Source organism: Cryptomeria japonica, chromosome 8, assembly GCF_030272615.1.
Source record: "Cryptomeria japonica chromosome 8, Sugi_1.0, whole genome shotgun sequence".
NCBI classification, from domain to species: Eukaryota; Viridiplantae; Streptophyta; class Pinopsida; order Cupressales; family Cupressaceae; genus Cryptomeria; species Cryptomeria japonica.
In genome coordinates this window covers 179303699-179329553 of record NC_081412.1, presented here as the reverse complement: position 1 = coordinate 179329553, position 25855 = coordinate 179303699, and the positions used below count along the sequence as shown (strand labels likewise).

The 25855-nt window shown below is 33.4% G+C and overlaps 2 long non-coding RNA genes across 2 annotated transcripts; both read right to left on the bottom strand.

Annotated features, from left to right (window-relative positions):
* Positions 1–3324: 3324 nt before the first annotated feature.
* LOC131857385 (uncharacterized) lies at positions 3325–9299 on the bottom strand. Its single transcript, XR_009358718.1, has 4 exons — positions 9233–9299; positions 3656–3733; positions 3493–3564; positions 3325–3401 (listed from the first exon to the last, which is right to left on the bottom strand). It is a non-coding gene; the product is annotated as an uncharacterized LOC131857385 (long non-coding RNA).
* Positions 9300–18757: 9458 nt separating this feature from the next.
* Positions 18758–19608, bottom strand: LOC131048334 (uncharacterized). Its single transcript, XR_009106393.2, has 2 exons — positions 19506–19608; positions 18758–19168 (listed from the first exon to the last, which is right to left on the bottom strand). It is a non-coding gene; the product is annotated as an uncharacterized LOC131048334 (long non-coding RNA).
* Positions 19609–25855: the final 6247 nt, after the last annotated feature.

Sequence of the window (25855 nt, the reverse complement as noted above, 5' to 3'; positions counted from 1 at the left end):
TGGCTAGTTGATGAGGAGAATATCCTTCCAAGATATGATTGTGATACAATCAATGGGCAAGCTAGATGGCATTCATTTAAGAGTTCTAATTCTAACACTTGGACTATATGGACTAGGGAGCTTGTATGTTTTTGTCAATTTTGTGTTGCAGGTGAATGGGAAGAATGCTAGAATACGAAATGGGTTGAAGAATGACAACAAAAATCCTTAACACCTAATGAGATATAATATCAAGATGTTAGAAGAAATGAAGACCCAGATCATACATTTGCATTAGAAGATTATGATCGTGTTTCAGACCTCATACAACCTGGTAATTTAATTCAATTTCTTGTTTATAACTTTAAATTATATTATTTATGTATTGTCATATAATTTATGATTGTATTTGAATTATAAATTCTAACAGGTTTTATTTCTACATGTACTTAATTTTGTTTTCCAGGACATGTGTATGTTGTTGTTGCACTTGAGGATACTAATGAGCAGACCGAGTATTGGCTAGCTAGATGTGTAGAACCTAAGAAAAAGTTGATATGTCATCAAGTAGATGATGATGGTTTTCGGTATCCAGCTGGGTTTGTTGTGGTAGTTGGCACATGGCTACGCAAATACCTAACAAGAAGGAATGGCTTACTAGCTTATGAAGACTACCAATCAGAAAAGAAGATTATACACTATTCTCATTTGGTGGTGGCAACAAACATCAAATTAGAAAGATACAAAGGGAGACCTGCTAATAAGGTATTATGGACACTTTCAATGGAAGAGCATGAGGCAACCATAGACGCATTGCAAAAGAGAGAGGATGCAGATGGTATATTAGGTTGAATCAAATTTATGCATGTAAGTTTGTGTTAATTGTGTGAACGTTTTATATTTAACTTTCTATATGTATATATGTCTTCTTTTATTATACATGTAGCTAATTAATTTGGTGTTCAGGTGTCAAGTACAAATTTATGTAACATGGATGACACTGAACTTGTGCATTTTACAACTTTTGGCTAATCAAAGTTGTAATACTAGGTGAGTGCAATTCTTTTATTGTTGTTATATGGTAATACAAGATAAGGTCCTAGAATTCAATTTAACTATGATAATTTTTTGTCTTTGTCCTTTTAACATATATATTGTTGTTATATACATAGGTAAAATGAAATTTTGGTATTAAGATGTCTAGTACAACTTGATGACATGGATGACATAGATACAACTTGGTGAGTACATTAGATTGAATAAAATACATTTAACTTTTTGTAGTGTAAATTGAACTTTACTTTAAATATATATTTTTAATGACATTTGAACATTCATTTTTATTTTGCAGGACCCCTAGAAGAACATACGTGCATTGATATAATTTTGGTTTCATAAACAATTTTATTGGTCTAATTTTGTTAAATAAATAAAATATGTAAATTGGCCCTATGTTTACTAATTGATGATGATAGTTTTTGATGTTGATAGTTATTTTTTGATGTCAATTGATGTAACTTCATTCAATATAAATAAGTTGATGTAACTTCATTCAATATAAATAAGTTGATGTAACTTCATTCAATATAAATAAGTTGATGTTTGCTTATATATATGTATGTATATGTCCTACTCTAATCTAGTTCTTGTAAAATCAATTCATCTTGTCAATTACATGAACAAATAAGTACATAATAATGAATGATAACAAGTCTATGTTATAAGTCCACCATAGTACTCATTTTGAATATTGTTATTTCAATTGTAAAAATGACCCATTCAATTATTTAGGATATATATTCTTTTAAATTACATCATTTAGTGAACTATTCAACAACTTTATCCTATATTTTCATATTCTAATTTTATTGGTCCCAAAAATGTCAATTTTAAAGGCTAATTGTTTCCCATCACTATTTATGCTAAACCAATATAGATCTAGCATTTAAGATTTTGTGTTCAATGAAAGTTCAAAAGTCATTGGTAATTATTCAAATTATATTGAAAGGAAGAATGAACCAATTATTTTTTATTACACCCACATCAATAGATACAACATTATCATAAGCATTTACATATATGTCATGTGTGTCTTTAATTTTTATGTATATTAGAAACAGTTTTGGCTTAATGTCAACAATGTGTCATGATTTTTCTACACATAATAAATTCCCAACAAATAGTTGAGTATTCCTTATCTATCACATTTTCAATTATCATTCACATCTCTTTTAATAAGTTTAGAGTTTATATTGGATTGTTTATTCTATTTTTTTATTATACAAAATTGATGAGCTTTATGTGAACATGCAAGATTTAAAACTACCTATCACATTTTCAATTATCATTCACATCTCTTTTAATAAGTTTAGAGTTTATATTGCATTGTTTGTTCTATTTTTTTATTATACAAAATTGATGAGCTTTATGTGAACATGCAAGATTTAAAACTACCTAACTACCTATCACATTGTTCTAGGATAATTTTTTTCTCCACTCGTAGTTAATTGAATTTTATTTTATATCTATAAAATTTCATAACTATTATATTTTTCATCAACCTATGCTTCTAGTTAAGATTACAATGTCTATTCATAATTAGTAGTTTTATCTTTGATCTTTAATAATGTCATATCATGTGCATGTGCGAGCCTCTAGAATGAAATATGATACTGGAGAATATGTACATGTCGTATAATCTTTGTCTTTAATAGTTTTAGAATGTCATATCATGTGCATGTGTTAAAAATTTAGTATGATTATTTTCTACCTAGGATGCATGTGTGAGCCTAGAATGACAACATGACACAAAAATGTCTTGTACAAGTGAAGTTCGAAAAATTCATACTAGAGGGCACCAAATCACATAACAACTGATGATATATATAATCACATAACAAGTTTTGATATCATAATAACAAGGAAATGACATATTAACAAGTCCTAGTCCAAATAACATAACAAGTCCTGATAACATAATAACAAGGAAATGACATAATAACAAATCCAAATAACATAATAACAAGTCCTGATAACATAACAAGCGTCATCATAAAAAGTCCATAATATAATAACATAACATGTTCTAACATATATAATCTAAGAGCTCTTGTGTATCTGATCTGTAGTCCTCTTCACTCCGTGTGAAGATGACTGAGATGCACCATCCTAATGGATGTGCTCCTGAGATGCACCATCCTGTGTGTCTACAATATCAATGCATGTGCCCTCCTGTATATTATTAAAAGATAACATGTGAAGAAGTTATGTGTGTTTAATTCAAATGACTTGCATAATTCACTTATAAAGTAATTAAATAATGAACATTTAAAATAAATTACCATACGACCATGCTCTATAATGCCCTCAGTGGTACGAGGAGGTCCACTCTCATGAACAAAAAAAATGGTTGCAGTCAAGTCCTGTACAAAAAAACATTACATCAATTTTGATAATCCCTATAAAAGATAGGTACACAATACACAAATTAGAATTTATTTTTTTAATCATGACCTCAAATGACAATGTCGATGGTTGCATTTGGCTCAATCCTGTAGCCATACCAAGAGTGATAGTGGTGTCGACCTGAAGAACATATATAAAGCACAAATCAAACTTTTAGATACATAAATTATAAAGTATATAATGAGAAGAAGTTTATGGAAGAAAAACATACATATGGTGTATGATGTGTAGCCAAAGTCACTGATGGGTGAGGACGTACACGTGATGCATCATCAGACAATCCAAAAGCCTATAATTGCAAAAAATAGGCATGAATCAGAGTTGTACATAAATTAGTAAGAATATAAACACTCAAAATTAATGGACAAAAAACATACTAAGGGTATATGAGGCTGAGCCTCAGTGATTGATGGGCCAGGGCGCGAAGAACTGCCAAACTCAGTGTTACCCGAAACACTCGACAAAATTGAAAAAAAAAGATCATATGCATTTATTAAATTCAAGTTTTAATTATTTATTTTAAATGTACTTCAATGTATCTATATGAAAGTGCATGCTGTAAACGAGGCACCGACATCTCGAGTTATCGAGGTAAGATGATGGGGCTCCCTCAATGACATGGTATGAACCCTCCTCTATTCAGAAAAAATGACTCATGTTATGGTTCATATGTGTATATATATTGAATTTAATATTGCACTATAAATTATATAAATAAATTTGTACTTCTATAGGATGATCATCGACTGCGCACAAGAGATTAACATATGAAGAGATGACATCATCATCTACACCCTCGACAACATCATCATATCCACCATGGACCACATCAGCATCAGAAGGATCACCATCTCCTCCATGGGCAACATCACTCTGCGGACTTGTACATATACCCCCGCAGCTCGTGCAAACATGTGCTATGTTGGGGGAAGCCCTCACTTGGTGCAACTGATCTAACAAATTGCCCAAAAGGGCACTCAGTGAACCAAGAGAAGATTCAACTGCTCGATGATGAACGGGTGCAAAAACAACTGGTGCGGGAAGAGGAACAAGGGGATCATCACGCACACAATTTCTAACTCTATCACTCAATTTGGCCCCTGGCCTATCCTGTGGCATGCCTCGGCCAACCCCCTGAAATGATTTGATGTCAAAGTAATTGAGTTTTTCACCCAATTCAAATTCAGCCCATGATTTTTTTTAAAAATACATCGACGCCTCATGATTAGAGTGTGGTGGATGGTCAAATACCATCCACCAATGCTCCCAAAAGTGTGCAACTATCTATGGGTGCCTACACCATCTAATAGATATAAGCGACTTTTTGGGATCTATCTCCTCACCCTTTTTCGGGTTCACAAAATAATATTTCAAATCATTTTTTGTTATTTTCAACTCATTGACCTGTTTATAAGACAGGCCAACAGAATAATAAGCATGCATGGACTCCCTCAATGTGCAATATCTATCCAACTCCCCATCCAATTTATGTACAGAATGGACAACACCTTGCATACTATTTGCAAGGCATAGTAGTTGTGGAGGAGGATGGGGATCATGTCTAATAGTACTAATATCTCTCAAGAGGGAAGCAATATTCCTCCTCATGCTCTCCCTCAACTCCTCGAGAGTAGGTGGAGGTGGAGGTGGAGGTGGAGGGGGTGGAGGTGGTATTTGACCTAACAACTCATCTATGTCAAACTCATCTATTATGTGAATTTCATCTGCATATATATACAAACATAAAAAAATTACAATAACTATTTAATTTACATTTCACCTTCCAAAAAAAAAACTTATAATTAAATACAACATTTAGAAATATAAATTTAAACATTCAAACTTTTACGCACAATTAAAATAAAGAGAGCTAGAGAGAGAGAGAGAGAGTAGGTAATTTGAGAGACAATGAGTGAGAGAGAGTGAATAGGGAGAGAGAGAAAAGAGGAAAGAGTTAATAAAGGGGGGGGGAGAGAGAGAGAGAGAGAGAGAGAGAGAGAGAGAGAGAGAGAGAGAGAGAGAGAGAGAGAGTGAGATAGAGAGATATAGAGAGAGTGAGTGAGATAGAGAGAGTAGGTAATGAGAGAGAGAGAAGCTAATGAGAGAGAGTGAGTCAGATAGAGAGAAAGAGTAGGTAATGAGAGAGAGAGTGAGTGAGATAGAGAGAGAGTGTGTGAGTGATAACATTTATACATAACATTAGAAATATATAGAACGTAACATTTCAATATATCAAAAATAAATTTAAACATTTAAACATCTAACTATACACATGTATATACAAACATGAAAATTTACAATTACTATTTAATTTACATTTCACCTTCCAAAACAAAAATTGTAATTAAATACAACATTTAGAAATATAAATTTAAACATTCAAATTTTTACGCACTATTAAAATAAAGAGAGCTAGAGAGAGAGGGAGAGTAGGTAATTTGAGAGACAATGAGTGAGAGAGAGTGAATGAGGGAGAGAGAGATAAGAGGATAGAGTTCATAAAGAGAGAGAGAGAGAGAGAGGGGGGGGGAGAGAGAGTGGGCAATGAGAGAGAGAGTGAGATATAGAGAGAGTGTGTGAGTGAGATATATATATATATATAGAGAGAGAGAGAGAGAAGCTAATGAGAGAGAGTGAGTGAGATAGAGAGAGAGTAGTAATGGGAGAGAGTGAGCGAGATAGAGAGAGTGTGAGCGTGTGTGTGTGTGTGTGTGTGTGTGTGAGAGAGAGAGAGAGAGAGAGAGTAGCTAATGAGAGAGAGTGAGTGACATAGAGAGAGAGTAGGTAATGAGAGAGAGTGGGCGAGAGAGAGAGAGAGAGTGTGTGTGAGTGAGAGAGAGAGTAGCTAATGAGAGAGAGTGAGTGTGTGTGTGTGTGAGAGAGAGAGAGAAAGGGAGAGAGTGGGCAATGAGAGAGAGTGAGTGAGATATAGAGAGAGAGAGTGTGAGTGAGAGAGAGATATATATAGAGAGAGAGAAATATAAAATTTTAAACATCTAACTATACACATAACATTTAAATATATGTAGCATTGGGGTGAAAATGGGTCTAAGGAATCTTATGTCATAAAAGGTCCTACTAAGGGTTCCTAGGTATCTTAAGGGGTCCTAGGTATCTTAAAAGATCCTAAGTTATACTAAGGGGTCCTAGGATGTCATTTTAACTTCTAACTATACATGTTTAACATTATACATAACATTAGAAACATATAGAATGTAACATTTCAACACATCAAAAAGAAATTTAAACATTTAAACATCTAACTATACACATGTATAACATTTAAATATATGTAGCATTGGGGTGAAAATGGGTCTAAGGATGTAATAGGATGTATTAAAGGGTTCTCATTTTCTTACGGGGTCAAAAGATGTCCTAGGATGTATTAAGGCATCCTATAATGTCTTAAGAGGTCCTAGGATGTACTAAAAATGTCCTAGAGAGAGAGAGAGAGAGGGTAATGAGAGAGAGAGAGAGAGAGAGAGAGAGAGAGAGTAATGTGAGAGAGAGAGAGGGAGGGAGAGTGAGAGAGAGATGGAGAGGGTTATTGTTCATTTTCTATCTATAGCTTATTGTTTGTTTTTTGTCTACGGTTTATTGTTCATTTTTTTCTAGGGTTTATTGTTCGTTTATTTTCTGTCTAGGGTTTATTGTTAATTTACGTTTTTTTTTTTGTCTACCTAGGATTCTAAGTTTTAACTATTTTTTTTCATGTTTTCTACAATATTTGAAAACTAAAAACAACTATTTAAAACATAAAATTAAATAAATTTTTTACACTATTAAACAAAAACATTTTTCAAACTTTAAAATTTTAATCTACTCACTACAATTTAAAAAATGACAATAAATTAACATGTTTTTAGAAAAATAATAAAGAAAAATAAAAAAAAGTTATAAAAAAACAAAGATATGTACCTCGAATGAGGAAAAAAATGGTCTGGGGGGTCGGATGGCAAGCTGAAATGGGCAACCGTGCTTCCTGAAATCGCTTACCCATTTTTTGAACAGTGAAAATGAGGAAAAAATGCCTTGAAAAAAATTTAAATACATTTACAAAATGGGCCCTCGTTTTTCTTCGGGTGTCCGAACCAAAATGGGCGCTCGTTTTATTCATGGCTCGGGCCCCTGAAGTGAAACAAGCACCCGATTTGTAAAAATCGGGCACCTGTTTCTAGTCGGTAATTTTCCCAACCCGCGGACTTATGTGGGATTGGGACCCAACTTTGAACTCTCACCCATTTGACAAATTTTAAAAACAAACTTAAATTGAAATACAAACTGCAGGTTGCAAGCAATGATGTAGCATTAGTTTCCAACATACTCCTCTTTGATGTAAAGAGGACTCACAATATAGTCTCATAGCATCAAAATTAAATCTTTGCAACTCACTATGCAATATTGCCATAATTATTGTACCTAGTCTTCTAGAACCACTCTATACACTTCTTATAGAAGTACCAATTTCTCTCCTTCATGAGAGATCACAAGGTTTTCCCATCCTTTCTATAACAAAGAGAAAACTCATTACACTTCAATGTGTTAGTCACAACAAGAAGATATCAAGAACTTGACTCAGTCTTGGAGACCTTGATTTATCACAACTTTGATCAATGTGTGAACTTTTGGGTTTATACAACCTTTTGAACATAGTAATAACTCTCTTCCAACTAGATCCATCGATCTACCCATAATCAAACTACATACAAACTTTCTTAGATTGTCCATTTAAGTCTTTATTGCAACATGAACTTTCAGAGTGATTCTTCAACCCAGAAATTTCATCGATCTACCCATAATCAAACTACATACAAACTTTCTTAGATTGTCCATTTAACTCTTTATTGCAACATGAACTTTCAGAGTGATTCTTCAACCCAGAAATTGCATAAGGGTGAAGATCCCAACACCTCTTTTGTATGCTCTTCTCTATGACAATGAGTATTGTTAAATCTCTCTTACCATATCCTAGGCCTTCATTCTTTGGCTTCATAGTTGGTTGAATGGGCTCTCTTATTCCTTGCCCATGCTTTCCCAAACCTTTACCAACATAACCCATTTTCTTCATAATTTTTAGACCAATATTCTTTTCAACCCAACCATAACTACTAGCATCATAAATTGCAAAATTTGTTAATCCAAACACATCCTTTCCTTCAACCTCATTCTCATTACCTGCAGAAGTTTTTGTGAAATCATCGATATCAAATGGACACAAATCACTTGTATCACACGAGGCATCACATAGTGAAAGCTTCAACTTTAAACTCTTATTTTCTTTTGCCAACACTTTTATTTGTTCTTCCAAATCTCCATTCTTCTTTTGCACCTCATCAAACAATTTTAATTTTTCTTCTAACTCTGCATTTCTTGCTTTAACATTCTCTAATTCTTTTTCAAGATTCTCAATTTCACATAAATAATCACTTCTTTCTTTTCCAAACTTTTTCAAAACTTCTATCAATTGTAAATTACATTTCTTCCTCCAAACTATCCTTCTCGCAAATTAAACTTGCATTCTCTTTTCTCACATTTTTACCAATTTTCTCTATTGAAACAAATAAATTAATTTACCTGATACTGTAATTGATTGTTTGCTTCTCAATCCTTCCTTTAAGATATTTTATAACAAACTATCACTTATGCATGCAACAACTACACCTTTGATCTTCTATTCAAATTTCTTCAAACATTGCAAATTTTTGACAACATGCAACAAACGTTTTTATGATCTACAATACTTTCTTGAAAACAACAACAAATTTGATAAACCTTCAACTTTGCACACCTTTCATCCAACAAACTCTTTGTCTTCAACCATGGCTGGCTCTCTTCATCTTTAAATTGCACACCCCCAGTCTCACAAATAGTTTTTTAACCGAGCAGCACTTCCCCAAATCTTCTTGCTTTGATATCGAATGTAGAATTTAAATAGTCCTAAATAATGATGGCAAAAATGTAGCAATAAAATCAGAACACATAGCAGAGCTAATTTACACAATCCTTACATCTATTTTCATTTTAAACAATGAATTTTATATGTAAATAGACTGATTCAAAGAACCTGATTTAAGAAAGAAGATTGGGGAAGTGTTCATCTTGAATGTAAAATTAAAAAAATAATTATAGTATATGAATAGACTCGTCAATGAATTTTAAAAATGAAGCTTTCATGAAATTATCACTATCTCATCCACTCCTTGGTATAAGGATTGTTATACTTTATTTGCAGGATGCCTGATTATTATTATTATCATTATTAGTTCCTGCCTTAGCTAGGAACTATAGTGGAGGCTCTGGCTTAAGAAGTGATTAAAAATTTATCTTGCAACCAATCAGTGAACAGTGTAAACTATTTCAAATCAAGAATATCAAGATTTCATAATGAAACATGTTCAACAATTAACGAAGGTGAAATTTGTTGGCCTGTTATTGGCAGGTGCAGAAAGTCAGGAGCAAAATCCTTTCTCGAGGCAAGAGAACGCGGGCTTTTCAAGGTCAGAGTTAAACGCTGCCTGCTATAATGCTGATCTAAATCCAGATTTCAAGGATAGAGAAGGCTCAGATATTTCTATTTTTATGTAACGTTGACAATGCTGTATTGAGCGCCACTTCTATATCAGCTGCTCTCTTTTGTAATTAGATATATACAGAATTGATTTTATCTTTTTTGTGTGTAAATCTGTATTGCTGTGAGTGTTTATCATTTTTGTTTTTTAAATATTTCTGACATCATTTTCTGGGACTGTTTTAAATTTTTCACAAGTAAACTAGAAAGATGCATGAAAATTTGGATCTGATTAATTTGGATCTAATCAGAGACAGTCTCACCAAGAAGCAATGACAGATATAAGAGCCTTGAAACTGTTACAACCCCTCTTACTATTTATCATAACCAGCGGAGGGCTCCATAGACATAATCAGAAATGATAAATAAATTTATATGTTACAACCTAAAACTAGAGTAGGCCATTCTTGTGGTTAAAATTAATGTCAATTGTTAGTTTTGTATGGTACTACATCTAATTCCCACATTCAAGAGGCAAAAACACTGGCTTGGAATGATCTAATTTTTCTTCTACACAATCTCTCTCAATCTTATACTCAATGCCAAGAACAAGACAACACTGAGCAAAACAACACCTTCGAGAGTTGAATTTATAAGAAGACAGACACTTCCTAAGAAAGGAGAATGAAGATCATAAGGTATAGGCTATTTGCACAAACAAAAAAAATCTAGCAGACAAAACTGATTTTGCACTTTTAGGCAGGAACTTCGCTGCTCTGCAGCACTTGTTAAATGATGGAAATGAAGCTATTGCGATATGTATGCTTTCATAACCCCCACAAAGACTTTTCACAAATATATTGTCACATAATTTACAGACTTCATACTATGGTGCTTAGAACAATTGAATGTCTCTTCTATAAATATCTTGTTCCATAGGCTTGTTTGTAATTATCACAGTGCAATTCATTAATCTAGCATTTCACATTAATACAGTTCGTTATAACTTGTAGACTCTATATTCTTCTCAGTTTACAGTTCTGCTGATATGGCAAAGCGCAGTGTTATAGTTCATCTTTGTTCTGGCTGCATTGATTTTAGCCTTTATCACTGCACTAAGAGCTGAGACTTCTAGGAATGGTCTGCAACAGGATTTCTACAGAGGTAAAAATTGTTCACAAGAAGAACCCATTGTATTTAAGCATGTGGAAGCTGCATTTTACAGCAATCTAGGAGTGGCTCCTGGGCTTACACGGATGCACTTCCACGACCGCTTCATTAGGGTACGTACTCATTGAAATTCATCCCATTTTATTATATGGACATGCATATTGAATATATACTCATTGTAAGTCGTTTCATTTTATTACATGTATATACACATTGAATATACTGCATTTTATCACCACTTGAGATTGGTTGTAACGTTTTGAATTAAATTGCAGGGTTGCGACACATCGGTGCTTATTGACTCCACTCTAGACAATATGGCAGAAAAGGATTCCCCGGCTAACAGTACGAGGCTTTGTGGGTTTGAAGTGATTGATACAGCCAAAGCAGAACTTGAAGTTGTCTGTCCTGAGATTGTTACTTGTGCAGTCATACTTGCATTTGCCACTAGAGATAGCGCATTTCTGGTTATTGTTTCTCAACACCCATTAATTAATTTTGTTGAAAAATATGGATACGAGAAGGATACTAGTAGTTCTTATATCTAATTTCATGTATTTTAAGTTCTTAAATAGTTATCATATTTTGATCATTTTTTTTTTTTTTTTTTCATATACAATTTAAGAGCTTATAGCTTTTGTTTTAGTTTATTAGTAGTAATAACAATACGGGATGAATCATTACACTCTCAAAAGATTGAAATTTGCATAACTGATCCAATATTTATGCATAAATGACCCAGTAATAGCGAGCTATGGGTACCAGTAAAGTTGCACAATTGTTTTAATTAGCAACTTTTTTCTCAACTACTAAATATATAAGTGGGCCACTATTGACTCAATAGATAATTTTTAATTAGATTTTTGATTAGCATGTTCCAATGAATGATTATTAGAACATGTGAGGCATTTCAGAAAGCCATTTGAGATCAGTATGGACATCTAGTATCCGATGATTTTTCAAAATAGATTACAACATGTTGATGCAAGCATATACTACTATGCCATACAAGTGGAAACAAACATAGTTGATTTCCAATACATTAAACCTTAAAGGAAAGATGATGCAATTTATAGATTTAAGAAAATTTCAGCAACATTACAACATACATATTTAATACTTCAGAATCACGAAACAAGAAGAATGAGACGGAAGAGAGAACACAGATATATGTGGGGAAAACCCTTTCGGGTAAAAAACCCCACAATCCAAAATATTGAGCCAATGTATTATTCAACAACAAGGTACAATACATTTTCAGGCTCTAAGCCTTTACATGGAGATCTACACCCTGTTCCATCTTGGAGAAAATCTGATAGCACAACCCCTATGAAATGAACTCTTCTCCTCTCCTAAATTAGATAAGGCATCAACATATATATAGAACTCAACACAAAGAGGTAGGCGTCCATGGTTTCAAAAACCATCTTCAACACCTAAGAGGTAAGTTGTGTCATAAACAACATATTACTAATCCCATGACACGTTGCTCGTGGCAACTTCCAAGGCAAAAACACCTATCTCATCCATAACGGTCATCTTGCCAAATACAATGTAAGTGCAACATAGAAATTACTATGATTAGGAATAGGGACCTTCCTTACTTCACACCATTTGTCAAAAGTGAACTCCACCAAAAATGCCAATAATTAAAATACATCTCCAATACATAATACAAGTTGAAAACCAAGACTCTTTAGTCAACATAGGAAATTACCAAATCAATTTCCACTTCAACATAGCATCTTCCAAGTGGGTGCCAACTTCCTAGAAAATAAGGAAGATGCCATCTCATCACCTACCATGTAGGATGCCACCTCACCAAGAGTGATAATTTAAATGAGTAGAGAAAACATATAAAGAACACAAAACATCTGAAAGCAAATTAAGACAAACACACAAAATAACACATAACACAACTATTTATGTGGTTCACCATTACTGGCTACATCCACTAGAAAGTAGGGAAAACCTCTATTAATGTTATCTGGTAATACATCATACATGGCCATTTATACATTCATATTCAACTATGAATTGAAGAGTTGGGGGAGCCAAAATGTCATGTGATCGTTGGGCTTCTCATTCCCAACAAAGAGGTCCCACAAAGTGAATGACAACTTAGAAAGTTTATAACTTAAGATAAATCAACTAGAAAACAATTAATTAAATAATTCAACATGTTAGGACTGTAAAGTTGAGACACCTTAATCCCAACAACATAGAGGGTATATAAACTTTTCTCTTAGTAGAAACTTATAACCTTTAAAATTCTATTAATTTTATGTGCAGGCATCTTCATTTGGACTCACAAGGTGGAAATTGAAGGGTTTAGGAATCCATGTTTACTTATCACTTCCCGAAAAATGCAATCTCAACTTTTAAAAAGTTTTGTGAGTTTAAGTATTTAAATTTAACATGTGTCACATTACTTTGTTTTATTTATTTTGTTTGTTTATTTTTTTAATATTGAAAGAGTATTGTTTTGGCGTGGCAAAAGATTTTGCTAAATGGTAATAATAATTGTGGAATCGGTTTCAAGTTTTAAAAAAAAAAAATCATAATTATATATTTGAGGATGATAAAATATTTTGTCATCATTAATTTGTAATTTAAAGGAATTTAGTTTTAAAAGTATTTAATTATTAGTATTTGTTTGGACTATAATATTGCATTTATTAAATTCAATTAATGGTATTTATGATTATTAAAATATTTAGCCTTCTAAATATTTGCTCATTTTACATTAATACATTATATCAACTAGGTCATTTTTGCATTTTCAACTTTATCTTTAAGTATTTATGATTATAATGGATATGTAAAATGTTGCTCTAATTATGTTTATAGAATCTTTTATACTTAAAGATGAAGTTGAAAATGCAAAAATGACTTAGTTGATATAATGTATTAATGTAAAATGAGCAAATATTTAGAAGGATAATGCATGGTGATTTTTTATATCATGAATGTAATAAATGGAAAAACTTGGAGTTATATAATAATTATAAGTTCATGTTTATAGTTTGCATAAACTCATCAAGTGGTGCACTTTGCAAAATTGTTGCAAGCAATAGCTTATGAAAATGGGAGCATGCACCTAATTCACCAATCTTCATTGTTTTGAAGTTTTAGTGTTACATTGGACTTTCCTACCCCTAATCTCACCCCTTCTTCATTGTTTGGAGTTTTAACGTTACATTGAATTTGCATGCCTCTAATCTATCATGCTTCTATTTTTTTAGAGAAAGTTGTTATACTTAGAATTACTTCCTTTGGTAAAAATAAACTATAGTCTATTGTTGTATTAATGGTGGTTCTCTTTCACTCACAATTATCAATTTAATATTAAATGAATATAATATATCAATATTCATATAATATAATAAGAAAATAAATATAATATAAATTGTTTGCTCAAAGAAGGGTAAGAAAAAAAGGTATAGATAAAAATCATTTCAATTGATACATTTTTTTAACCAAGTGTAGGTAGAGGGTGGAAGAGTCTTTTTTAGCCATTGATTTTATTAATAATCTATTTTAATGATTTGATATTTTAATATTAAAATCATTTTTTTAATCAATGATAATATAATAAATGTATATTATTAAATTTATATTAAGTTTTTAAAATATGAAAAAATAATATAATTATAAATAAATAAGAAGAAAATAATATTGATTTTTAATTAAAAATAAATATTAATTAATTGTTTTAAGAAAAAATATAAATTAATTATAAATAGAATTAAAACAAAAATTAGATTTTGATTCAAGTTTGAAAATATAATTATCAATATCTTTTAAAATAGAGAAACTAACTCAAACAACCTAAAACCCACAAAGTTGCATTTTCCTTTAATTCATCTAAAAATGACTTAATCATTGCATAATGGTTTTTTGTTTTTCTTTTACCGTTATTTATAATTTTTAAAACATTATATAAAATAACTTAAAGTTTTAAATTTTTATTATATATTACACTTTTAAAATATGAAAAAGTAAAATATCATTACAAATAAGTAGAAGAAAACATTTCACATTTTTAAGAGAGAAAATAATTTTATGTTAATGTTTTTTAAATAATAATATTGATATTATTAAAAACAAATATTAATTAATTATAAATCAAGTTAAAGTTAAAAACTAGATTTTAATCAATTGAACAAGAATGGAAACAATAATTCTACAAGAGGGAAATTTCTTACTTACATTCACTAAAATAGAAATAGTTTACATATACAGCACCTTCAAGCAGCTGATAACAAAGATGAAGCTGTGACAAAACTCAGAAATTCCAAAAATATTAACCCATCCAATTACATAGGTCCAATTACACATACTATCACAAAATTCAAACCAAAACCAATGGATAAAGGTACAAAACCATCAATTAAAAAATAGTATCTCTGACATTAATTTTCAATCTGCCAAACCGGATTTTTCTAAATTGATGCCTTTCATAAAATGCTACTTAAAAAAAAAATAGTTTGCAAATACAACACATTCAAGCAGCTGATAAAAAAGATTCAACTCATAAAAGCAGACCAGTACATATAACAACAGTTAATACCATATAAAAGCACCTGAGATCAACTGTCATCACATTTCTTATCCAACTTGTCAATGTAGGACTTATATCTTTTTCCAATGAGTTAAGTCTATAATACACACATTCCATAATCCTGTTATTAGAACAACCAACTTGTCAATGTAGGACTTCATATCTTTTTCCAATGAGTTAAGTCTATAATACACACATTCCATAATCCTCTTATTAGAACAACCAACTTGTCAATGTAGGACTTCATATCTTTTTCCAATGAGTTAAGTCTATAATACACACATTCCATAATCCTCTTATTAGAACAACCAAGAGAGGGGAAATATCCAGATCCAGGTCACTGTCAGAAGAAAGCCCAAGATCAATATGCACACCATACTGCAACAATACCATTCCCCTCCTCATGAAAGACAAATTCATCTAGAGCACAATAGGAGTGACCTCCACCAGGATAAACATCTCCACTAGGACAAACTCAACACCAACATTGGAATAGACACCTTTGTCATCGACACTAGGATAGCTAGCACTGTCTCATAAACAAGAAGAAAGGAATCCACCTTAAGCGAATCAGAATCACTAGACTATTGAGAAAAGCCATTGACCACCAGAATTTAAATTGGCCACTCATCATGATCATTAAATCAACTGACACCATGGACAGTCTAGCTAGTAGGGGACCCCATAAGACCGTGCAATCAATTAACGTCTTATATTTCCAAAAATATTGCCAACTAGTTCAATAACGAAATGATCTAAGCCTGCCAGGTTTAAACAATTTAATTTAGACTTTGCAAGCTAAATAACATCTTATAAAGAAATTCTATCATACTCTAAATTCTATAATAACATTAAAATTCTATAATAGTATTACTTCCAAATTTAATATCAATCTGACTAATCAATAAGCTCATTTCCCTTCAGAACCTTTCCAAGTCCATCCCACTTGTGAAGGGTTGGGCAATAACTACAACATATGCCAGCCAAAGTAGACCGTTTAAAGTTGAGAGTTGGGCCACAGCCTTGAGGCCTTATAAGAGTTTTTTTACTTTCAACCAATGAGGTACTATTTCCTAGATGCATGGCAATAACCACAACATATGCCAGCCAGAGTAAACTACTTCAGCTTTGAGGCCCTATAAAAATCATTTTTTACTATCAACTGATGAGGCACTAGAGTACTTAAAAGCCCAACCCACAACTTATCAGGCCCCTAGGGCTGAAAACAAAATCCCCCAGTAATTGTCATGACATAAGAATTGGCCTCTATCCAACAAGAGACTAAATACAATTCTGCCCAAACCAAATTTTCTCATCTCCAATGTCAATTTTCTCAAATCCTTTAATAACAATTCAAAGCAAATGAGACTCTAAACTCAAAACTCAAAACAGCAGAATTCAGATCCCAGAACAACAAAACCCAAGTCAGAAACAAAGTAATTATAATTGTAAGAACCAACCTTGTTCACCCAAAGCATTACAGAGTCACCTAAATTACACAATACAGTAAATAAAGATGCAGTCAGAGAAAAATAAAAACTCATAACATCTAACAGCCACTAATATGAACAACTTCATAGTAATTTATTATATTTATTTTAAGAACAATTAGCAGAGTTTACTGGTAAATAAAATTTATGGATATAAATAAGCTCATTGCCAAAAGTAGACCATAACCGACCCATCAGAACCTCAATTAGCTAGATTGCCATAGCAGTATAGCATATGTTTTTCACGTACTACTATAAAAAGAGAATTTGTCCAGCCAGAGAATTAAAATAGTGCTCAACATACTTCAACAGAGCAGACACAAATTTACCAAACCAAGAAAACAAAGTGCTGAGGAGAATAAAACAATGCAAACAAAAAGGTTGTTGGAAGTAATATCTTCACAATTAATATTTCTAGCTGTACAATTAATCGTCTATTTTCTAACTTAGTTGCATATTAACATTCTTTCCTGTACGTATGTTATACTTTCACAGAGTTCGTGCAGCAACAAAAATACGGGTGAGAGAAAGGTAAGGCGTTTTGTAGACAAAGCCACTTTAAACCCTAGATAAGAACATCTCAGCCACAATGTTCATAAGGGAATCATCATGTGAGAAAACAAACCACAAAACCAGGGGGTGCAGGGAAAATTGAAAAAAAATGGTAAGAAAATGAGTGATATCACCAAAGAAAATGTTAAATCACCATTATAACATCTGAACAAACAATTACAGCAATTTCAATCACACATTCATGGAAAAAGGAAATACAAACATAGATAAATGTGTCTTACATCTCCATTCTGCTTGTGCTTAGACCATGCCAAATGAAATGAAGGTCACCATCTATGAAAGTAGATGACGCATAGAGTACATAGTCATTTCAGCCATGGAGATTTCAAATAAAAAAGGGTGACAAACCAGAATGCATCACTCTCTAAGGTATAGAATGAACACATATACCAGTAAAATACCGCATAAAATATTCTATAAATTTTTCACCCCATAGAGAGGCTAATTACAATAGGTGTGACAATAGGCTAAGGTGTGACAAATCTTCTCCCTCTTCCCGTATCCAACCGAAGTTAATCGTGCACAAGGAAAGAAATAAAATAAAATAGAAATGAGTAGAGAAGTGATAGAATAAATTTATTCTCTAAAGAAAATTAAACGCTATGAAATAGACAGGATGCTACATGTTTTTTACATACTACTCTAAAAAAGAATTTGTTCATGCGAAAAAACAAATAGTACTCGTTTTAGACAAAATTTACAAAAGACTAATAGAATCCATACTATTAAAACAATTGAACAAAAAACTAGGGTAATTTCAAATCCTTCAATAACAACTCAAAGCAAATGAGACTCAAAGCTCAAAACACCAAAATTCAGATCCCGGAACAGAAAAACCTAAGTCAGTAACAGAGTAATAATATGTTTCTTTCATAAAATCTAACCGCCACCAACATGAGCAGCTTCATAGTAATTATCTGAAATGAAATTTTAAAAAAAGGCTAATTACAAAATATAACAGAATAGAGGGAAGGCCATTAATAAAATAAAACAGAAAGAAGTACAGAGTGGATAGAATAAATTTATTTTCTAAAGAAAATCAAACGCTATAAAATAGCCAGGATGCTACAAAATCAAACGCTTTTAAAAGAAAACATTATTATACAGGAAAATCATAAATGAAGTTGCGCAATAAAATCTAAACCCCTACGGAACAGAATGGGATTTCCGAGCTGGGGATCATCCTCAGGCATTAGATAGCCTTGTCGACCAAAACTTACAGGACCAAAACTTACAGGATCATCCTCAGGCATGAGCTTCCCCGTGGCCACCAGGACGATTGTGGTGTTGTCCATGGAAACCCCAATCGCAGTGCCATGGAAACCACAATATGTCCTTCGAGAAAACCTAAAGAAGCAGCCAGGAGGCCAGAGCTACCCCACGCCGACGCAAAACTTCAGCATAATCGCCGCATTTGACCTGCAAAACAAAGAAAAACATTTCAAGCTGTGCTACCCCACAGTTTTCAGGCATCAGGCACACAAACTGATATTGAACTGTGTAGAAATGATCTAAGTTTGCCTCTATATATATACAGAAATCAACAGAAATCAACGGTCCTTTCATCAACGGCATTTTTCTGTAAAAAGCAAAAGAAAACAAACAGGCCCTTTCATCAACGGCATTTTTCTATAAATAGCAAAAAAAACACAGGCCCTTTCATCGAAGGCATTTTTCTGTAAAACGCAAAAAAACATCAGATAGGCCGTTTCATCAACAGCACTATTCTATTAACAAAGGCCAAAAAAAAACAGACCGTTGCAATGGTTATCCAGCCCCTCGGCGCTGATTACAGATAGGCTACACTAGCAACATAAGCGAAGGATAAATGTCTGGAAATATAACAGACAGACAGATATTGGCAATAACTATATTTTTAAAGTTTATGTTAGCTATATTTTAAAAGTGATTTTTATTTTTACTTTTTTGTTTTTAAATTACTAATTTAATAATTTAATATTATCATTATTTTGATTTCATAATGTAAAGGTTTTATCTTTCTAAAATTAATTTTTCACATTTTCTAAAATCAATTTCATTAAAAAATATAGATTTTTAATTATAATTTAATATTTTAAAAAATAATTTAATAATCTATTTTTCATTTAATTATTTTTAGTAATTATCATTATTATCATGTTTCATAATATAAATGATCAATCATCAAAAACTCCTCTTAGAAGTGGTAGAACCATCAAATAAAATGGAAAAGACAAGCATTGAAAATAAAAATTTGGTCAGTAGTTCCTTAATGAATTAATAGAATTGAAATATAACATGGATGCACAAACACCTAAAAGAGTATGAAGAGTAAATTAAGATAAGAGAGAAATCAAACAAGAGTAGTTAGTTAGGGATTTAATGTAGGAGTTTTTAGTCAATTAATGATTTTTAAATTAGAGAATTAATTACAAATCTAAAGATCACAATTTTAGAAGGGTTTGAAGGATTGGTAATCACAAACTCTCTTGAACTTCAATGTAGATCTATGAGTACTAAAATTAGTAGGGACAATGGTTCACAAAGAGGAGTTAATAAGAACTTTGAATTTTTAGGAGGACAATATTGAAAAATAAAATGAAAAGTTGGATAAATGTTTGAGAAACATAGAATATGCCACGAAAAATTTGAAATCATTTTAAGAAAATTCCAATAGAAAAGATGAATATAATACATCAAATTTTAGTAATAAAAGTATATCAACTAATGAGAAATGGCTCTGCGAATTTTTCACGAAAATATCCAAACATCGAGCTACAGAAATGGTTTTTTGGGCAAACAAAATATGCGGTTTCGGCTTGTAAATCGGGGAACTGGGCTCCCCTTTCTCAGATGAAATCAGAATGGTAGATGGTGAAATCCAAGAGATATTAGAGGGCAGTGAGGAAGGGCTTATCGTTTTCTAGGGCTGGAAGATGTTTCAATGGTAAACAGAATACCCTCTGCCTGGAAGGCTCTTTCAGACTGACCATCTCCAATAGATTCACCCATTTGCAGAAGCTTGAGGGAGGTTTTTCAAAATCGGTTCCCTGGAACAAGCCAAAAAAAATAATATTGAGAACTTGGATAGCTAGAGATCGGGTGTTAATAATGCTAGACCTCAGATATCTGAGGAGGGATGTAAGAAACCCAAATCTCTGCTTCCTTCCAAACCCACAGAGGCGAAGTTGAATTTGGAAACAAACCAGAGATCAGAAAAGAAAAATATACTGGAATTCAATGATAGTCTGGTTGAAAGGATTCAACAAACATGCAAAACATTTGGGGTTTTTGCTAGATGGTGTGGACTTGGAGTTCCGACATAGGTAATTTCGGATTGGTTCAAATCTTTATTCAACTGGATAGAGAGCATTGCTATCTTGTCTGGGGGTTTTCTTTATATTGATTGCGGAAATGCCAAGCATAAGAATGAATTCTTAACAGGTAAATCTCTGATTTTTAAAGGCTTTGATTTTAAATTTTTAGATTGGCAACCTGCTTTCAATCTAAGTAAATTGGAATCATTTGAAGTAGATAGACTAGTTTTGATCCCTGACTTACCAGTAGAATTAATGGATAAAGAAATTATTAGGAAAATAGGTAATCATTTAGGAAAATTCGTAGAGACTAATGACAAAAGTCGGATGTATTCAGACTATGTATTGATAGTTAATATGGACATTAATGTTAATTCACTCAGCCCTATTGAAATTAGAACTAAGGAGTCAACTTTCCTAATTTACCCCGAAATTTATATAGGGATTTCAGATCTAGATTTAGAAGTCAAACCGATCTCAAGGGTTTTACCCTTTCAAAACAACCCTAGGGAGGACCCTAAGCTAGATATTTGTTTCAATACAGATAAGGGAGGGCTTATGATCAAGGATAGCTTTCCCTCGGCAGGGTAGTCTGATGAGGTAGAAGAAGGGGAAATTGTGGGTGATCAGAGCATGGTTGAGGGAGTGAATTCCTCTCCCTTTCTATCCCATAGGGCCATTTTGACGGATGGGGAGGGTAGGGATAATGACACAAAGGAGGAGAAGAGTTGTTGTGCCCTTGAAGAGGTAGGAATGGGAAAATTTAAAAAATTATCTAATGATAATATGATGAAATCAATCTTGACGTTGATTGTCGGGTTGCGGGGGAGGTGGGGGATTCGAATCCTATCCCTAAACAGGATGTTGGTGGGATAGTCTGGGGTAGTCTGGAAGAAAACTGTTCCCCCCAATTGTTGGAGGCTCCCGACAGATTGGAAAATGATGAACAAGAGGAGGATTTGGTTCGTAAAGAAGAGGAGGTGAATTGCATTATCAACTATTTATGTGATTCGGTTACTGAGGACATCCTGGATAATTTATTGGAAGAAATAGTAGATAGAAAAGAGTTAGAATTACAAAAAATGTTGTTGATGAAAGGGATTACAAATTTTATCAATCCTCCAAAGGTCATGGATACAAAGGCCCTTATAATTGAGTTAAATGACAAAGAAAATGGTGAAACTTTTGAAGCATTAGGAATTGAACAATGGGTTGGGGAGAAGGTTACACCGGATTGTGAAAAACATTGTAGGAAGAGAGGTAGGAAATCCCCATCGGAGTTGAGAGCTAATGATGGAATAGCAGAAGGTCAGGTAAAAATTATGGATATGTTTCATGCAAGGAAGGGGAAGGTCATTCCCACAACACCATGAAAGTATTATCATGGAATGTTAGGGGTTTAAATGCCCCTAACAAGCAGTGGATTGTTAAACGTTGTCTGTCTACCTATAATTCTGATTTAGTTATGTTACAGGAAACCAAACTAGAGAAAGATGACTTAGCCTCTTTTGGTAAACGATTAGACTTTATACATATTACAGGAGTACCAGCCATTGGAGCCTCTAGAGGTCTTGCCATGATTTGGGATCCTTGCAATATTGGGTTCTCATTATTAGAAACTCATGGAAATTGGATCAGTGGCAGAGTTTCCAGTTTTAAACATAAACTAGATTTTCTCATTATTAATGTTTATGGACCAATACTAAATGAGGGCAAAAGAAGGGTTTGGATGGAAATTGAGGAATTCATAAGTAGTGCCCAGGAACAGACTTGCATCATAGGAGGTGACTTCAATGCTATTATTAATCAATTTGAGAAATGAGGAGGCAAAGGCAAAACCTCTAGAGCTACTTTAGACTTTGTAGATTGGATCTATCGTAGTGGCTTGGTAGATATTAACATGGTTAAGGATGCCTTTACCTAGAATAACAAAAGGTTAGGTTTTAGTAATATTGCAGAAAAAATAGATAGGTTTTTTGTATCAGGCAGTCTCATCAACTTTTCGTATACCTTGGAAGCCTCAATCTTACCCTTCTCGGGCTTGGATCATTTTTCGATTCAACTTAACATTCTTGTTGATTTGGGACCAAGAAGACGTCCTTTCAAATTCAAACAGATGTGGTTGAGAGATGATAATATTCTTAGGCCTTTAGAGGAATTGTGGAAGGAGGCAGAGGTCTTTGGGCCCAGGATCTTTAAGGTAGTCAATAAGCTTAAGATAATTAAGCAGAAGCTCATATTGTGGAATAGGGAACACTTTGGCAATATATTTGACAAGAAGGCTCAAGTGGAAGCAGAGTTAGTGGAAGTAAACAAAGTTGTCATGTTGAAAGGGATGGATGAAGCTTTGTTTCTCGGAGAAAAGAAACTTCTTCTTGAACAAGAAAATATTCTTGCAAAAGAGGAGGTCTTTTGGAAACAAAAACCCAGGGAAACATGGTTGGATTAGGGGGATAAGAACACTAAATTCTTTCACAATAGTTTCAAACTTAGGAGAGTCATCAACAGAATCTCTAAGATTAAGATTAGTAGTGGCTCTGAGGTGGTAGATCCTAATCTCATCTCCAGGGAGGTAGTAGATTTTTTTTCCAACATTCTCAACATAGATTTGAGTCCTTATCGCTCAGACCAAGACAAGTTTCTAAAATTTATACCCAGATTACTAAGTAAGGAACAAACGTATAGTCTGACTGCAAAATTCTCTCTATTAGAAGTAGAAGCAGCTATAATGCATATGAATCTAGATAAATCCCCTGGTCCGGATGGCTTTCTGACTTGTCTTTTTCAGAAGTGTTGGCCCTTCATAGGGGAGGAGGTGACGGGTGTTCTTGAGGGCATGAGGAATTTAGGTAATATTCTCAAAGAAATCAATAATACTTTCTTGTCCCTCATCTCGAAGAAGGAAAAGCCTGAATATTTTGATGAGTTCAGACCAATTGCACTGTGTAACACCATCTATAAGATTTTTACTAAGACATTAGCTAATAGGCTTAAAAAACTCCTTCCTCTTTTGATTAGTGAGGAACAAATGGGTTTTGTTCTTGGAAGGTCTATTTATGATGGGGTTATTATAGCACATGAGGCCATACATTTTGTCCAGAAGAATGGAACCCCTAGCATGCTCTTAAAACTAGACATTAGAAAAGCCTACGACAAGGTGGACTGGAAATTCTTGTTCAAATTCCTAGAAGCCTTTGGTTTCCCCTCTTCATGGATTAACTTGATATTTGAATGCATTTTGACACCTAAATTCTCAGTGCTAGTTAATGGAACTCCAGAGGGATTTTTTAGCTCTTCCAGGGGTCTAAGTCAGGGAGATCCTTTATCCGCTTTCCTTTTCATCATCATGGCAGAATCACTGGGTAGAGATATATCTAGAGAAAGGGCAAGAAGTTAGATCTTAGGAATTAGAATTACTAGCAACTTAGATCCTACCACGAACCAACAATTTGTGGATGATACTATGTTATATGGGCTCAGTGATATAGGAGAAGCGAGAGCTTATAAGCAAATCGTAGACTCTTACTCTAAGGCTTCTGGACAAGAAATTAACCCAACTAAATCTGTAGTCTTGTTTTTTAACACTAAGGTATGCTTACAAATAGACATCTGCAAAGTTTTGAATTTTAATATGGGAAGACTCCCCTGCAAATATCTAGGTTTTACCTTAGATAAGGGCAATGGACCTTCAAAGTTGTGGGATTCAGTGATAGATAGGATTAAGAAGAAGGTAGCACTTGGAAAGGTAAGTGGCTATCCTCTGCAGGCAGAGCGATCATGGTTAAATCGGTTTTGGCATCCCATTTGAAACATTGGTGTATGTCAGACTGTGAGGAATCAACAACAAGTTCAATGCCTCCAAAGGCAATGACTCTAGAAGCCATCCGACAGATGGTGACAGAGATGTTAGAAGGATTGAAGGATCAGGAAGGAAGTAAAGAAACTAGAGATGTTAAGAAGGAGAAGGGGAAGGTTAAGACAGAATGGGGAGATGAGATAGATGAAGAAGTGGAAGATGAGGAGGACCAGACAATAGTAGCCATGCCCCAAGACCAAAAACTGTTCTTGGATGCAGTCAAATCCATCTCTAAAGATACCTTGGATGGATTACCCACCTATGGAGGAAATATCAATGGAGAGGAGCTACTAGATTAGATAAAGGCACTAAATAATCATTTTGATTATAAGGAGGTAGTAGAGGAGAAAAGAGTAAATGTGGCCAAGTCAAGATTGAGAGGATCAACATTAGTTTGGTGGAACATGATGCAAGAAGAAAGGGTACAAGTAGGCAAGAAGAAGATAACTTCATGGGAGCGTATGAAGATAAGGCTTAAGGCTCAATTTCTACCAGGGGATTATGAAGTTCAAATCCACAAGAGACTGCAAAATTTGAAACAAATGGGACTAGATGTCAATGCATACACTGATGAATTCTACAAACTAAGTTTGAGGGCTAGGAAGCATTAGAATGAAGTGGAGAAATTGGCAAGATACATGAATGGACTTAGGCAAAACATACAAGATGAAATAAGCATCCTCACATCAGACACTATTCATAAGTGTTTTCAGTTGGCATTAAGGGAAGAAAAAAAGATCAAGAAGAGAAGTGAGCAAAATTAGAAACATAGAGGTGGTAAAAATTTAAGAGGTAAAGTAACTTTTGGCATAGGGAAGAGTTCTCCAAGAAATGAAGAGCAACAAAACCAAGAAGGAAGTGGGGACTCACAAAGAGGAACATTTAGAGGAAGGAGAAATTTTAGGGGCAGGTTTGGAAACTTAGGAAGAGAAAATACAGTCTTCACCAGTAGGT